Source organism: Lepisosteus oculatus, chromosome 8, assembly GCF_040954835.1.
Source record: "Lepisosteus oculatus isolate fLepOcu1 chromosome 8, fLepOcu1.hap2, whole genome shotgun sequence".
Taxonomy (NCBI): Eukaryota; Metazoa; Chordata; class Actinopteri; order Semionotiformes; family Lepisosteidae; genus Lepisosteus; species Lepisosteus oculatus.
Genome location: NC_090703.1, coordinates 47681569 through 47698647, shown reverse-complemented (window position 1 = coordinate 47698647; position 17079 = coordinate 47681569). Strand labels below are relative to the sequence as shown.

General features: G+C 45.6%; 1 long non-coding RNA gene across 2 annotated transcripts; it reads right to left on the bottom strand.

The window, feature by feature from the left end:
* Window positions 1–6451: 6451 nt before the first annotated feature.
* On the bottom strand, window positions 6452–15744 carry LOC107077886 (uncharacterized). 2 transcript variants are annotated; one of them, XR_011190270.1, is made up of 6 exons: window positions 15090–15744; window positions 13895–14509; window positions 10525–10581; window positions 9174–9238; window positions 8531–8617; window positions 6452–8324 (listed from the first exon to the last, which is right to left on the bottom strand). It is a non-coding gene; the product is annotated as an uncharacterized lncRNA (long non-coding RNA). The 2 variants fall into 2 exon arrangements; XR_011190271.1 differs by having other exon boundaries at window positions 15324–15744.
* Between the last annotated feature and the right edge of the window lie 1335 nt (window positions 15745–17079).

Here is a 17079-nt window from a genome sequence, read left to right as displayed (position 1 = left end):
TCCCTTTTGGTTCTTTCTTTCTAAAGGATATAATTAAATCTGTTAAATCATCTGGACAAAAAAACAGAATTTAGCAGTATTTTATTAAGGTAGTTGAAGCTTGACTCTGGGTTTTGGTGCTTGTTGTTTTGTAGAAGGAAGTGATGTATTCACAGGGAAATATCCTCAGGATAAGAGGCAGGCACACCCTCTGTGTGGAGTTTGCATGCTCCCCTATGTGTGCATTACGGTTCTCAGGCTGTTCTGGATTCCCCTGGTGGTCCAGTCATGCTTTGCAAGTTAAATGTCATCTCTAAATCTTGTGTGAGAGAGAGAGGGAGTAATTTGTCCCTTTTAAACACCCACTAAAATACTTAAAAAACATTGATGGATGAGGAAGGACCTAATGAAAATGCACTGTTTCTTCCAAGACAAAATAATGAAAGCTCTGGGCCCAGCTTTGGTAAGTCCTGGTTCTTCCTGCTCCACGAAACTGGTGCTTTTCTGATGCAGTTACTGGTACTGGTGCTGTCACTGTGAAGCAATGAACTAGGGCATGGTGTGTGTTCTGGGCTGGAGTGAAAATCGACTTCTCACAGTCTGATCTGGAGAGTTAGTTCCTGTTATAGCAGGGTGCAGCACACATTAAATGAAGATTTCTGCCATAATGCACTGGAGCACAAGTCATAAACTATGTCAGCTACACTTTCTTAATAAGGAAAACAAATTTGCCATTGTTACAAGAGCAGGGAGATGATGTTAAAATTGCACATTTGGAGTGTTATATCTGCAATCCGGAAGACAACTGTGTACCACAGCAACAGCCCTGGTTCAACAGGTCTCAGAATCATGAGTTACTGAAAACAAAACCATTTACCACTTCAAGCAGGGCATGTGTTTATTGAAGTATTATAGCAATATCTCACATGAAAACCCTACAGCCTTCCAGGACCAATGCTGTCAACTCAAATCACTTGGTAAGCTGAAGAAAAGCTTAATTTTGTTCCATGTAAACTGATAAAACTGGCAATGAATGAGGACCAAGGATAGCCTCAGCTGCTTAACCATACGAATGTTTTCCTTATTTGCTCTCAATGTGGTCGCGCTGTGTGATCGGCCTACAGCCTTCGCCGTCCTTCACTGCTTTGGGAGTTCAGGCTCTGTAGCAGGGCCCTGGGGGAACCCAGGGGTTCACCCTACTGCTTGAGGCCCCATATTTGGACAAGAGGGCCTCTTCCCTGGGGGGATGCAGGCTGATCAGATCACACTGCTCTGCCTGCGAACAGCTGTCTCAACATCAGTCTTCGGCTGCCTCCTGTCACAGATGAACACAGAGTGTTTCTTTGCAAGACAGCAACAAGGTGGGTAGTACGTGGGGGGGCTGCGAAAACCAGCCCGAGTCCATAAAGCCAAAGCATATCCATTTTAGTTATGTTAACTCCAAACAGAGCCGTTAAGCTCATTTTAAGAAGAGGTACAGCAGCAGCTGACCGTGTCTCCCCTGTGATGCACTTGCGTCCCATTCAGGGTGTATCCTGCTTTGCACCTGGTGTGCATTGGGATAAAGTCCAGCTCCCCTGTGACCATGTACTGGATAAAGTGGTTAGAAGATGGATGGATGTACTAGTACCAGCAGCCAGGAGGGTAAACGGGGAATGAGTGATGTTCGGTTTCATCATGGTGAAACTGCAGTAGCTGCACTCTTAACAGGGTTATTGACATTCTTTGGTTGTGGTGTGGGCGTCATTTTCTGTTCCCAGCGGCTTCAAAAGAACTTGAACGTCAATCAGCAGCCATCTGTCTCTGCTTCATGACATGCAGATTCACTAACATGGCAAGTTTTTTTTTTAAGACTAAGATATGCTCTGCTTTTACACCATGTGGACAGTTTGCCTTTTCTCAGTGCGTTCAGATACTAACAGCAGAGGGTGCCAGAATGTTTTTTCCAGGAAGCGTCTGACACCAGCCCAGGTCCAGCCCGCTGCTCCAGCAGGACTCACTGGGCTGGTGCGGGTTAAATTCTCACTGGGCCACCTTCCCTGCTGCCAATCATCCTTTTATCTTCTATCCATGTGTATTCCCAGTTCCTTCAAAGGCTCTCTGTGACGCAGGCTGGGGAGAGAATGAGACCAGGCGGCCCTACTTCTGGGAAGCTTTTATCCACTTTGAATCTTTCCCTAAATCAATTGAAATGCCAACTATTTTTAACGTAGGTTTATATATAGCCTGCGTGTGGCATGACAAGACAGGAGCAGATAAGAGAATCTGTGAAAGGGGGCCTTTATGTAACAAAGTTTTCCTTGCATTCCTAAAAGCGTCTCATCTTGTAGACCTGCAACATTGCTCACATAAATCCAAGGAGACAACTTTGGTGACTTACCATGTGCTGCACATTCTGCTTTTACGACTGATTTGTTCATTCCCAGCAGACAAGGTCTCCTGTAAATTTGCTCACGTTGAAATCGAGCTTTCCGCACGGCTGCTCTTCTCTCTTTTGGGACGAATTGTTACAGCTGCCTCAAATGTGCCTCCTAATCCGCCACCTCTATGGCATTACCTTTGTCATCTTTACTCCTTGTTCCCACATTTCCCTGTCTAACTGAAAGTGAGAAACAAAAGCCTGGCACAGATCTAAAGGATTCTGTTTTATCCGGAGCAAACCACTCATCCATGTCGTACAAACTCATTTGCTGGGATCCTTCTGATAAGAACAGGAAGAGATCTGTGGATCAATGATGCTTGCTAGCAGATGATCACAACGGATCTTGCATTTTTCCTGGTGCTCTTATTTTCTGGAAGTTTTCGTTTCTTTAACTGCGTGGAGCTCACTAGGATAGGAAGAGTGAAATCATCACTAGAGTAACCTCAAGTGTTCTTTTCTTTTCTAGCTTGGTAGTGACAAGTTTGTGAGAACTGATTTCACACTGAGGGGTCACAGCTGCTTGGCTCCAGAGCTTAGTGAATGTGTGCCCAGGACCTCTAAGGACCTCTGGGCTGTGTCCTGTCTTACTCTTCTTGGGGTTCAATTCTGTGCCCAGGCTATGCCACAGAACCCAGAGTCTTCCTCAGGCGTGTAGGTATGCAGGGTGTACGCAAATTTCACAGTATGACCTACTGTACAGGTTAATGAAGGTACTTTGAAAGCAGCTTCCAAGCTCAGGTCCCACATTTTTTGAGATATGAAAGTATAAAAGTATCAGATGGAGTGAGCTTTTTTGGCTCTGAAGTCAATGTTAGCAGCAAATTTAATCTAAAATGTTTCTGGACATCTGAGAGCGGGGAAAAAAACGTGCACTGAACGTGATCTGGTCAATATTCTGGACATCCAACTCCCAAATCCTTCGCTGTGTGCCTTTAAAAGGAGGCTTTCTGCAGACTTCATGCACTGACCCATATGAGAGCTACATAAAATCATGCCATAAACATGTCAAGATGAGAAGTGAGACAGGATTCACGACCATGAGCTAATGAATTTATGAATGGTACATAAAATAGCCAGTCTTGGACAAAAGAGATGACCCAAGAAAGGGAAGCAGTCTGTGATTTACAGGCAGCACTTTGAAGTGAGGTCTGGATGGTGATTGTTCCATCTGAGCATCTTAGCATTAATCTCAGTTCAGTGGAGGATGGGCGAGGAATGGAGGTAGCCCTCTCTTCCACTGTTGAAACCCAACTCTTCATTGGAGGCACTGAGGAGCAGGACACTGATAAACAAGCCCATATGGCCAAAACTGGCATCAGGACAGGAGCCTCAGTTAAAATACTGTGAGGGATCTGCAGCTAGGTAATAAATGCATACCACAGCCAGCTGACTGCACGATCTTCCAAGATCAATTACTTTTATGTAGTGTTTACAGACAGACAACAAAATCTACAATACATCATGAAGACATAAGAATTTAAATAAAGCAGTCGTTAATAACTGTAAACATTATCTAGTATATTGCATGTGTTTTTGGTCAACGCAGTATATAAAGGCTGCTTTATAACTGGAAGGTGTCCAAGATAATTCAGAGGACATGACTGTATGTACAGCGTGAACCAATTCCTTAATTTCCCATTCATGCATAATGATCTCATTTGTTCCAGGGCCAACCAAACTGTCATAACATAACTGCTGCCATGTGTTGAACACTTTTACAGATTTGTTGCTCATAAATTAGCATGTTGCAGAATTAAACAAAGCAAGAAAAGAACAAAAGAAGATTCACTTCACCCCCTCACAAGACCCTCGAAATGAAATCACTCTGCAGCACTGGACTGACCCAGTCATCAGTCAGTAGCACTCTAAACCTCCAATGTCTTCCACCCAGCACCATAAATCTGAGCAGTAGAGGGCGCCATATATGTCAAGAGAGGCCAGGGGAAGGAATGTAGTGATTTTATTTCTGAAAGCCATTACACTGCAAAAGCAAAATTGCAGGGAAAAAACAGCTTAGACATCATCTCACTGACTAACTTCCTTCCTAACTGACTTGCCTGGTGAAGGTTGATCAACACCCAAAGTCTCTCAGCAGCTTTTTGTTGTGACTAGTGGATGATGGGTTTGAGGTGCAACTCCCCTCTGTAGTTATTTGCAGCCGTGCCTGCTGTAGTGTGCCAACCAGCACTTCCGTTTTCCATGGAGTCTGACAACAGGTAATGACAACATCCAGACTGCTCGTGGTTGTTAAAGACTCAAAGAAACTCTTTGAAAGAGCTGGCTTTCTCAGAAACAAGTTAGGGAGCTCAAAATTATACTTTATAATGTTCATATAAACCAGATGTTCATAAATTTAGAAAAGCACTGAACATGGAACAGTCTACCTTCTGTCAAAAACAGACAGGTTTAAGGGTGTGACTCAGGCTACAGGTTTGTTATAAACATGCAGTTAATCCACAGTCGAAGTTGTAGTTATTGCTGTATAAGAACAGTTATAAACCAGACAAGGCCATTCAGCCCGTTTAGCCCATTTGATAGTAATGATCCCATCCGGTTGTTCTTGAAAGAAGCCAGGTTATCAGCATCAACAACATGGCTGGGCAGCTGGTTCCATTCTTTCACAACAACCTGAGTAAAGAAGAGGCTCCTATTCTTGGTTTTAAATCCACTTACCTGCAGTTTGCACTTGAGTCCTCTGGTTTGTGTTTCACTGTTGATTCTGGAGATGTCTGATGGGTTAATGGCTTTGAGGATCCTGAATACTTTAGGTATTAGGTCCTCTTATAGTCTTCTCTGTTCAACACTAAAAAGATTCAGTTCCAGCATAGGAGATTCTGTTAAGTCCTGGAAAGTGTCCGATTGCTCTTCTCTGGATAGACACCAGACCTGTGACCTTTTCTATAACATGGTGACTGAAACTGTACACAATATTCGGAATGAGTGCGTTAAATAATTCTACCATCACATCAATTTAATTAAATTATTTGCTTTTAATTGTATATCCTAGTTTTGAGCATATCAGTATTTATTTATTTATATAAATCTCTCCACTTTGAACTTCCTGATTGGCCTCTCTGCCTCTCCTCTCTCCTTCCTCCTCCACTTTTCCAGCTTTTGTTCTCCTGTGCTATTTAATCTTTGCCGTCTCTCACACCCAAAGAAGGCTCCACAGACGAAATGTTGTGTTTCCTTTCTTTTCTTTTCAGCATGAACTACTATCCATATTTATGTTGCTTTATTAACAAGTTCAATCTAGAAAGCATATAGAAACAGTGTCTGTAACCCCTGACCTGAAGTGTTTCTGATTTCTCACCCCAGTGTCCTGGCTCAATTCCAGGCTCCACTTTCTCACTTTCCTTCTGTTTTGACTGATTTGGTTTGCTTGGAAAATGACACCACCACAGCCCGCAGCCCTCCAGGGCTAGATAAAGTGAGAGCCCTCCTACTTGCAAAGCCCTTGGGGAGCATGACAAGTGCAATATAAACTCAAAGTGTGATATAGTAATTACATGAGAATCTTGGCCACGCTTGGCCACTGGAGAAGACAGATAGAATTAACGTTTAAAGTCAATCAGCAGAAGCAATATTGGCAGGGAAATCAATTCCTCGGTAGCAGTTCGACTGGCTCACTGGAACTGCACATGCTCGTTTTAAAACATAGCTCTGCCTGCACTCGTCTTTCCGGAGGTCTCCCTTTCCCTTGTCCTGAGACACTACGCTTCTTGCTTCGGTGTCACTTTCCAATCCAACCACCAAAAAAAGCCTTTGAATTGAGAGTCTTCATCGAAAACCAAAACCAAACTGAAGGAAACTCACTGCTCCTGTGGGAATTCCAGTTTTACAACCACCACAGCCGGGATTTGGGCAGATTGGAGAGATGGCACAAGTCCCGTGGCTCCCTCGGTGTGAGGCCCAGAGCACGTCTCCAGTGCCGCACAGCCATGGAAGAACAAATTTATATACCTGACCTTATAAAATAAAAATAAAAGACATCTTGTAGAACAGGGATTCAGGACTCCAGGTTCTCAGAAGGGTCTTTTTTATTTTACAGTTTAGGATAGATACTTTATCGATCCCGTGACGGAAATTACAGCACTACTTTTCCGTTGTAAAAAAGAAACATCTCATGCCTCTTACAGGACACGTCAAGGGTATTGAAGAGCTGCAGGGGCAGGGCTGGTCGAGACACCGGCAAAGAGGCTTGGAGTTCAGTGTGCGCTGAGAGGACCAGAGCCTGTCCTGTCAGCAGGGTCATTTCGGGAGAAGCTCATGGCTTGTTTCCCAGCTGTTTGAGCCCTCTTACCACAACCAGTGAGCTGTAAAGAAAGCCTGCCAGTCTCTGTCTCTGTCTCCACCGCCATTCGTCTGCTTCGCTTTCGCAAACATCGGGCTGGACAAGTCCCGGCAAAGACAGCCACTGCCACCCGGGATCGAGATGGCTGGAACGCCTGGCGTGTGCCAGCCTATGCCCATGTGTGTGTGTGTGTGCGTGTCAGCCTATGCCCATGTGTGTGTGTGTGCATGTGTGCCAGCCTATGCCCATGTGTGTGTGCATGTGTGTCAGCCTATGCCCGTGTGTGTGTGCGTGGTGTTTGTGTGCATGTGTGCCAGCCTATGCCCATGTGTGTGTGCATGTGTGCCAGCCTATGCCCATGTGTGTGTGCATGTGTGCCAGCCTATGCCCATGTGTGTGTGCATGTGTGCCAGCCTATGCCCTTGTGTGTGTATGTGGTGTTTGTGTGCATGTATGGAGGGTGTGCGTCAAGAAGACGGGCTCCCAGTAGGCAGGCGTTTGTGTGCTAGTGTGAAATTCCCCATGCCTGGCTTCTTAGCTCGGTTTATCAGGTCATGTGTTCTCAAATTTGTCTTGGGGTTGAAACACCTTTTTGGACTCCAGCATTCTTTCATCCTGAAAGAAGAGGCCAGCTTTGTGGATCGTGTCCCGGCCTACGACTTTCAATTCCCACTGAAAGAGAAGCTGGATGGTGGGTCAGACGCAGACAATCGGGGGGGACACCACACGAGGGACACCCTATACCAGGAATCGGCAAACTTTTTAGAGCAAGGGCCACTAAACATTTTTTTTTACTCACCTTGCTGGGCCATCTGAGTGAAATCCTCTAGCCGATAAACTCACCGACTGGACTAGGTGGCGTTTCTCCGGGCACATCTCCTCCGTGTCCTCTTGCATACACTGCTGAATAAACTCCCCGTCCGTGAAGGGTTTCCCAGCTGCTGCTAGAAGCTGTGATACTCGATAACTAGTTCGAGGGAGCTGCGGGCCACTCAGAGAAGTGCAGGGGGCCGGATTTGGTTTGCCGACCCCTGCACTATACAGTCGTTACCGCCCTGGCCGTCAGGCCTCACTGCTAAATGCGTTTCCCAATACGAGAGGGGGTGAAAGGTACTCTGTGCTGTCCGCAAACTTGGAAGCCCAAGCCTTGTTGGAAGGGGGTTGTGTGATGTAGCAGTAGGGATTTTGCGCTTTACTGCTGATTTCCTGGCACTGCAGATGCCCTCAGTGTTGACTGACAGCTCTCATTCAGCTTGCCAAGGTCTGATGCAGCACAAAGGCCAGCTGTTGAAGCGGAGAGGCTCTGAGCCGCACTTTCCGAGCAGGGAAGGGGGAATGCAAGGTGGTCACATGCCTGTGGGATGTTCTAACATTTACCATCTGTTAAGGCAGAGCTTTCACAGAGAACTGTATCAAAAGCTCAAGTCAGGCGCCCCGGAAGAGACAAGCCGTGTGCCAGAGGGTGCACCCTCGTGCCCGTTCCTCCTCGTACAAACATCAGGCTGCTCTTTAGCCTCTTTGTTAGGCTTCCAGACCCAACAGTAGAGCCCACTCTTTACCAGGTTCACCAGGTCCATGGGGCCATGTGTCTTTGCCTTCTCGGTAGCATTGGCCCAGGCTGGCCGCTGCCTGGAAAACACAGAGATTTGTTTAAAGGAACATGAATGCAAAAATTATAGGAAAACTAAATAAACTGCATTCAGGAGATGGTGGGGCATAAATGAGGCCCACAAAGCAATACAGCAATGTCGAACGGGTTGGAGCAGCATCATATCAAACTTCACAGACATCCTGTGTGTCTCTCTCCAACTCTGAGCTTCCTGAGAGCTACTCACCTATCTTACGCATCCAGTATAGGATGGGCCACTGCAGCAAAATCCCAGTGCCTGTATCTGGTCAATAGAGACACTCCCATCAGAGCCCTTACAGAGGACAGGGAAAAGAAAATGGGACAGAGCAGATTAGCTGCCAAAGGTCCAATATAACCAAGGTACGTTTCTGTTAATTTTTTCATATTTCTTTCTCAGAACTCTACTGCCCCGAGAGCACATCAGAAGACACTGTGGCCGTTTCCCAGCATTCTTGCCTCAGAAAAAAACAACAACAATAAAACAATACAGAACGAATCCAGCATAAACAAGTGAAACACTGCCCTTGTTGTTTCCTGGGTGTCATTAATCATCACAATCCCACATCTGAGCTGGCTCTTGGTGATAGGCCACATGAAAGGCTAGATCAAGCACAGCACAACCAGGGAAGAGAGACCAGAGCTGTCAACCCCAGCCCCCAGAAAGCGAGTGGCACACAGGGAAGCTGCAGAGGAAAGGTAACTGCCTTGCTCACAAAATCAGGTCTGAATCCCATACCGCCACATGGACTGATGTTTTTGCTCGACTGGGAGGGCGGCATGGCTGAACAAGCACCGGATTATCAGGTGAACCCCCCATCCCCTCCACCCCCAGGTTTCCAGATCCCCACCTCCACGGCCAGTGTTCCAGATCAGCTCCAGCTGCGAGTCTCCTTCGACTCGGGGCTTTGCAACCCTGAAAAAAGGGAATTGACAAGATTAATTCCCACAGTTCCTTCTCCTCCTCCAGGAACCATGGTCCAAGGCAACACAAACGGCAGCTAAGTGTGTGCATGTGTGTGTGTTTGTGCAGGAGAGGGAACAGGACACATTTACCCAGCCCTCCTGTGGATGTTGATTCTCTAGAATCTCCCCGAGATAATCAGCTTGTAACCTCCAAACACAAAGATGGGCTACAAGCGCCTCCTGTTATGAACTCCTGTGTGATCTTCCTTCTTTAATTTCCTGTAAACTTTTGGCTGTGTTCTTACAGGTCTCGCGCCAAGATTCTAGCCTTTTGAAATTACACTGAAGTAAAGTGCTAGACAGCAGAAAAGGAACTATCTCACTGGCTCCCAGTTAAAAGCATCTGCCTTGTGACTTGCACTGTTTCTTCTCTTGCTGATTTTATAAACCACAGTTGTGGGCCCTATGTATAGACAGGTGTTTGCAGATTAGTCAGATGGATACTTGAAGGTGTCAATTACCTGGCCTACCATTCGGCAGATAAGGAGCTGTAGATGGAACTGGAATAGCTATGGCATTGTTAGTCTCAGATGTAATCATCACTTGCTAATATAATTGCTAATAACAATATTAGTGGTGCTGTCCTTTTGGAATTTGACATGTCTGTTTAACACTGAGAAATTGGTCAAACAGTGCTGTAGAAATAGTGGATTGTGTTTAGGTTTTGTAGCTAAATGAAACTAAAATGTCATCTAATTAAAAGTGTTGATAGTCCAGACCTCAATCACCTGACAGAGAAGCTTTTTCCAAACACCCATAACTCTTTGTGTAAAGAAGCATTTACTGTTTTCCCACTTGTGACCATGTGCACTTGTTTGACTGCAGAGTATTGTACTTCCCTACAGTAACCATGTGTATCCACCCGAGGATCCCTTAACCTGTCCACTATCGACAGTCCCCTGAGACCAGTAATTATTCCAACTGCTCTTTTTCAAGCTCTTCTAAGGCCACACTATTTTTGTTGTGATATGGTGACCCAGCAAAATCCAATATAACAGTCTAGGTGAGGTTTGTGCTTTGTAAAGCACTGGATTAAAAAGTTAACACTCTTTGCTCTGCACCCAAGTATTCTCAAAAAAGTTTTTTTTCCTTCCCTACATTGTCTTGATGCTTACATTAAAGAATCTACATAAACATCCAGATCTCTTTTGTGTGTAGCTTCCTGCAGTTCACAATGACCTACATGATTTGTAAAGTTTGTGCTCCTGCTACAAGAGTTGAGCACTTGGCACTTACCATTTGTTAAACTGAATCTGCCAAGTGTCTGCATGCTCCATGATTTTGTCTGTGGCTCTGTGTAAAAAAAGAGCTGATGCGTGAGATGGCGATTATGATTTTTTATGATCATACATATTCACAATTATCATATCATATGATTATCAGCAGTTGTGCTTCTATCTTACAAGAAATCTGGGTTTACAGGACTAGGCAGAGAAGAAATAAGGCAAGGTAAAATGAATAGTCCTTTTGTCCCGACAAAAATCCCAGTCAATGCATAGCTGTATAGTAAATAGAAACAGAAAAGGCATTTCTTTAAAAGTGGCTCTTTCGTTTGGACAGTCACCAATACCCATACCAAAAAGGACAGGTAGTGATTTTTTTCTAAATGAAGCAGTTCTTACACAGTTGAAGATTTGACTTTCCAATAACCTTCATCAGTACCTTGAAATGTGCACGGTTCTGAGCAGCAGGTAATAACTAATAAGATGGAACTGAGCCCATCATGAGCTCAACTGAGGCCTGATTAAGTCAATGACAGCTCGTGCAGAAGCTCCAGCTCCAAGCCTCCTCCTTTCTGACCTTAGACCCTCTTCCACAGCATCCTGAGCACAGCTACCATGGAGATGACCCTCTGTACTGGGATTTGGGAAGGAAATCCCAGTATTCTTCCCCTCTGACAGGAAGTGCTTTCAATCAGTGGCTTTGTGATATTAATGGGTCTTCTTCTCAATTTATTGTTTTTCTTTTCTTTTAATAGCATCAGAGCTGAGAAATGTGTTTATAAATAGCACAGTGCTGGAAAAGGAGCAGGGTGTCTCCTGCAGTAGTTTCATGGTAACAGACATGCATTGTTAAAAGTCTTTCTTTTTTGAAGTGGTCAGTGACTGTGTGGAAGCAGAACCTGCTTGATCATGCACAAGGCAAGGGTGTGCCCCCCCAGTATTGTAGCTGCAAGGTGCAAAATGTTCAGAAGTTTGTTAACGCAGAACTACAGCGACGTACTTCTTTAGCCTGTTCAGTTCCCAAAGCTGCCCACCAGTTCAGTGCTTATCAAGTTCCGCCCATTGCAAGCTCAGTGGTCACAAGGTGATAAGGGGACAGGCTTTGCCTATCAGTGCCTTATATGCCATGAAACTGGTGGGAAATTTCTACACTTTTAGCTTCATAAATAAAAACACAAGAAACAGTAGGAAAGAGAAAAGGAGCAGCTTGGTGGTAGGGCATTTGGTGCTGCCACCCCGCAGCTCTGAGGTCCTGGGTTCGATTCTACACTGCAGCACATTCTGTGTGGAGTTTGCATGTTCCTCATGTTTCTCCAAATGTTCTTTTTTTTTCTTCTCCCACCTGTCTAAGATACACTGGAAGGGTGAATTGGTGCCTTCCCTGTTTCCCTGTGTGCATGTGAGTATCCCATCCCAGTGAGGGTTTCTTCTGTGGGAGAGTTTCCACCTGTGATCCTCAACAGAACTAAGCAGGTTCCTGATGATGGATGATGGGAGAGAAGAAGGTTTTGCCCCTGACAACCTGGCTAGGTACGTAGCTCCAGTCACCCATGGGTCATTGTCCAAAGAAATGCCTTTCATCAGTGTTAACTGTATCTGTTCTTAATTTCACTTTTTTCCTCTTAATAACACATACACATGCTCTGGTGTAAAGCACTTGAGTTTGGGCATAACCTGTGAGTTAACACTGAAAATGTCAGTCCAAATACAAACTACCTTGAACACTGTAAGCATGAGTCTCTTAACAAGAACAGGCTCAGTGCTCTCTGAGCTCCTCAGATGGATTTTACCCTGAAACCTGAGGCTCTTTTCTCCTTGTCAGGATCAATAATCCGGCAGTCTTTTTATCCATTTTGGGAGGCCTGTTGAAAAGCAGTGTTTATGCGTGTAATTATGAACAAAGTGTTGTCTGGAGGCCTGTGTGCTCTGCTGAAGCTGACCGCGGTTCATACAGTGGCCTCTGTATCTTGGAAAATATCATCAGGCTGTTACTGGGTCACAAGACTGCGCCTCATGTGACTGCAGGATCTGCCAGTCCAAACAGTATCCTATACAGCCATGCTCTATTGCCAGAGCACATATCTCGAAAGCTACACATGTCTGCCTTTGTACACACTGTCATAACATTAAGCAAGGCTCCAAACAGAACAGGCAAGAAGGTTTAGAGACTAACCTCTGCAGCTTCTAAAACTAAGAATAGATTGCATTTAAATAAGGTGCAGGAATCCCTTCGTTGATGCTAGATTGGCTTCTGGACTGAACTCAAAACTCAGATGCCTAAGGAATTGCATGCCGAAAAAAAGAGAAGAAAAGAAACACAACGTTTCGGCTGTGGGGCCTTCTTCAGGCGTAAAGAAGAGGCAGGTGTGTCTGCAGGCTTTCCAGGCCAGGAGGCCCCAGTCCTGTTCCTGGTGGCGCCCCACAGCTGCGTGGTTTCATTACAGCTATCCTCTGTACTCTGTACTCTGTACAGGTGGCTCAGCTGCAAGCTTTGCAATTCGTTTTTTTTTTTTCTGCTCAGATGCTGGAGATCTTAGGTCACGAAATTAACGCAGTAGTCAAAAAGGCAACCTCATACATATTTAGGAGCTGAGAACAGTTGAACAGCTGAGATGAATTAAAACTGTTGCAATAATAATAAAAGTAAAGGGTTCAATGAATAACTTGCTTGTTCTGTCAGGTGGAACACAGACCAGCAGGTGTGGGATCCCAGCACCAGCATTGGGAACCCCTGATCTAACACTGGGGTTCCCAGACCTGTTCCTCAGGAGCCCCATCCTCCTGCTGGTCTGTGTTCTAGCAGAGCTCTTCTGTATGAGACTGACCATCTTAAGTGATCTAATAAAACAATTAAGTGGGCTCCTTGCTTTCAGCCCTGAAGCATGTTGGACTGGAAGCAACAGAGCCAGTGCAAGGGTGGCAGGGAATAACCCCAGCTGGAGGGTGGAGGTCCAGAGAGAGGTCAGCAAAGAGTGCAGCTCATTTTGAAGAAGTAGGACTAAGTTAAAACTGTGCTGGAATTTTACCCGTTTTGAACATTTCTTCCAGGCGGATGTAAATCCCTGAACGTGTCATCACGTTGACCGACAAAAGGTTATTCCAGTTTGCCACTGGAGTTGGGCAAGTATTGCAAATATACATATAATGGTAATTATTCTCTCTCTCTCAGTTCACTTCAGTTCAAGGTGCTTTATTAGCATGACCGATGGGTACAATCAGTGTTGCCAAAGCAAATGAAAGTAATGATATTTATATTAAACAAAACAAAAAATAAAAGTAAAATAAAATCTATAGACATATTACAGACATTTACAACAAAGACATATTATAAAATATTGACATATACTGTAGGCGGCTGGAGCATTATTGGGAGACAGACTCACTGTTCCTCAGGCTGTTCCCCTCTCTCTCTCTCTGTAGAAGGCTTTAAAAATATGTTTTTGAGCTAATTTCGTCTACTCACAGCTTTGGCCTCCGGGGAATGCTGTAGTTCTTCTTAACGGGATCTTTAAAAGACTGCGGCGATAACGACAGCTGACATTTATTGCCGATTATGAAAACTTGTACTGAGCCAGCCACTTAGGGGCAGCACAAGGAGGCCCATTTTATTCTCTGCCAGATAGGCTCATGTGCCTTATCTCGGAGGTATAAACCGTATCATTCTATTCACGCCGGAATCGTTTAATCAGTCCGCTCCGCGCCTCCTCCGGCCGGGCGGACACGCGTGGAAGTGAGGTCAGCTTTCGGGAACGCGGACCCAAGCGTGACCCACGTTTTTGTCGCGCTAGGGCTGACGTAGTGGGGGGTTCATTGGTGCGGAAAAGAGGATTACATCGGACATGGAGATAGACGTGCAGATTAAAATTAAATGGTGTTTTGGGTCAAAACCATACGCTGCTGCCTGTAGTTTCAGTCCAGTGGATCTGTTGTTGTGCAGAGATGCCCGTCAACAGGCCGGCGTCTCCACACAGGTCTTCTTATACACTCCCAACTTCCGTCTACAGTTAAGAAAGTAAAATTAAATACATTTGCCTAACATGTTTTTTATGAATATAAATCTAGAAGAACTACATGACAGCAGTACGCTATTTGGGTGCATTTTGTTATTTCTGAAAATGTGACGTTTCCCGAAACAATATGTACGGTAAATTTGGTAAAATTGGAACTAAAATTGACCTATTGGGATATTCTGTTGTCCGTGCTGTGAAGATCGATAAACTGCCGTCGACTGGGTACCGTTCGCCTGCGGCATAAATTTAATGACGATTTCCTTGATAAGCAACTTTCTTAAGTTCGGCTCTTAGAATCAGACGGAAAATTGTTGACAGTGAAATACTGTTAACCTGTCCCTCTACACGTGTTAAACGGTGACTTGTCAGCGCATTTCTAACATTTCTCCTCTGTGGCTCAGATTTCAAAGCAGCGCAGTGCTGTTTATTAAGGTATAAATCCATCCAGCCATTCGGTGAGTCACTTATTCATGGTCATAACGTGGTTGTCATGGTTTATAACAATTTAAGAGCATCCCGTAAAGATGTGCTGTCGTGCGGCTCCTCTATGCTGGAAACATCATCTCACCCTGGGTCTCTGCCATCTAACGGGTGCTCGGAGGGACTGAAGGGCATCGAGGATGAATTGCGTTGCGATGGAGGCAGTGGAGAGCTAGGTTTAAAGATTTTCGTGAAGAACTGCGAACAATGAAGCTTTTTATGAAATGTCACTTATCAGACCGACCGTTAAAACCGCTAAAAAAGCTCTCTGGGATAAACAGTGTATAATCTGTTAGGTTTTCGTGAAGCAAACACTGATTACCTTTGCGCGGTTTAATGCGCTCTTACGGTGTAATCCTTGTTTCCTTATTTACATAACATCCGATCGTAACGTGCAAAAAAAAAAGAACAGATTTTCTTGTTGTTCCTATTGCGACAAAGTCGTTAGGATATTTACAGCATGTGGTATACAGACTCCTGAGAGCCAGAATGGAGTTGACGACGGAAGGTCGGCTGGGGGCAGTGACAGCAGACAAATTCACTTCCACCTCGCACTCAGTCTGACGTCATTTCCTCATTAAAAAAAAAACTGTAGCCCAGGTCCACCTCCCTCCTCGACTCCCATCTCCACCTTGGCAGCTTCCCCTCCCGATTCACACCCCGCACCGCGGGAGGGCTTCAGTCTCCGCAGCCTCGGGGGCTACAGGCAGGATTCAGTTCAATCTGAGGAGAGCTAAACACCAGCCAGACGTTGTCAGCAGGTTTAGCTCTTGGGGCTGCTGTCAGTCCTGGCAAAGGGTGGAACGCGGAGTTCGGGGCAGGCTGTGGATGTGGGTTTCAGTTCCACCAGCCCAACGCTGGACACTGGGGGACTCTTCCATTTGCAGACAGGGGCTGTGAAGGACTGGAGTGCCCCAGGGCCAGTGTGGAGGGAAAGAGCAAGGTCTCCTTCCCCCTACAGCCACTCAGTGCTTCTGAGGGCCACATGAAGCCCATCCGTCCAGTTTCAAACCACTTCATCCAATACAGGGTCCCCCGGGGAGCCGGAGCCTATCCCAGCAAGCAACGGGCGAGAAGCAGGGTGCACCCTGGACAGGACACTAGTCCATCTCAAGCCACAGACGCAGTCTCTGGAGGAGACCCCACGTGAACAAAGGGAGAACATGCAAACTCCACACGAACTCCACAGGAATCGAACCCGGGCCCCCAACATTGTGACGCAGCTGACATTTGGCTCCGGACACAGCAATGCAAAACAATGACTCTCACTTCCTGTATAAACTGCCGGTTATTTTGTAAACATTTTACTGTTAGTCTAGAAACTGTTGTTTTAAGGAGGTGAAATTATCAACGGTATGGAATATTTTACAGTTCAAGTGGTGAAGATACAGGGAGCGTGGTTAGTTTACGAAGTGCACAGCGCGTTTCTAAAATCCTTGACTGTTTAACAGCAGCATTTGCTGATTTCTCTTTACTGGAGCCTTATACCTGATAGCAGAGCCCCTCCCTTTCTGAACAAGCACCCCAGAGCAGATGTGTGAGGTGGAGAGAGACTGGACGTGTGTGTGTGTTTGGGGGGGTTGTCTGTGTGTGTGGTCTCTGCAAGAGATCAGTGACTGTCAAGAGACGGTGACTGAGAAGCACCTGAAAAATTTAACAAAGCAGTGTCCAGGTGGCTCGTCAGGGCTAGTTCTTCTCTTTAAAAAGCTGTGGGATCACATGTCGGACAACTTTAACCTTTGGGCCTCTAAAACACAATCATCTGTAGCGATGATGCTTTCCTTCAGTGAAAGGAAATGCAGTTTGCTGACCTGGCTTACTAGAGTGCTCTTCACGTCTGCAGGAGTGGGACATGCCCAGAAAGGCATGTCGTGCTCTTGTCCCTACTGCTGCCTGGCAGACACATTCAGTGGCCATTGTCGGGCTAATATTCAAGAGCTGTAATTAGCGTCCGGAGAGCAGGGGAGCTGAGTGCTCTCGTCTGGGGTCAAGTGCTCTGAAATGCTCTGAAAGATCCTGAACAGGGGGGCAATTCCCAGCCCCGAAGGATGATCGACCAGGGCAGCTTCTCCCTCCCA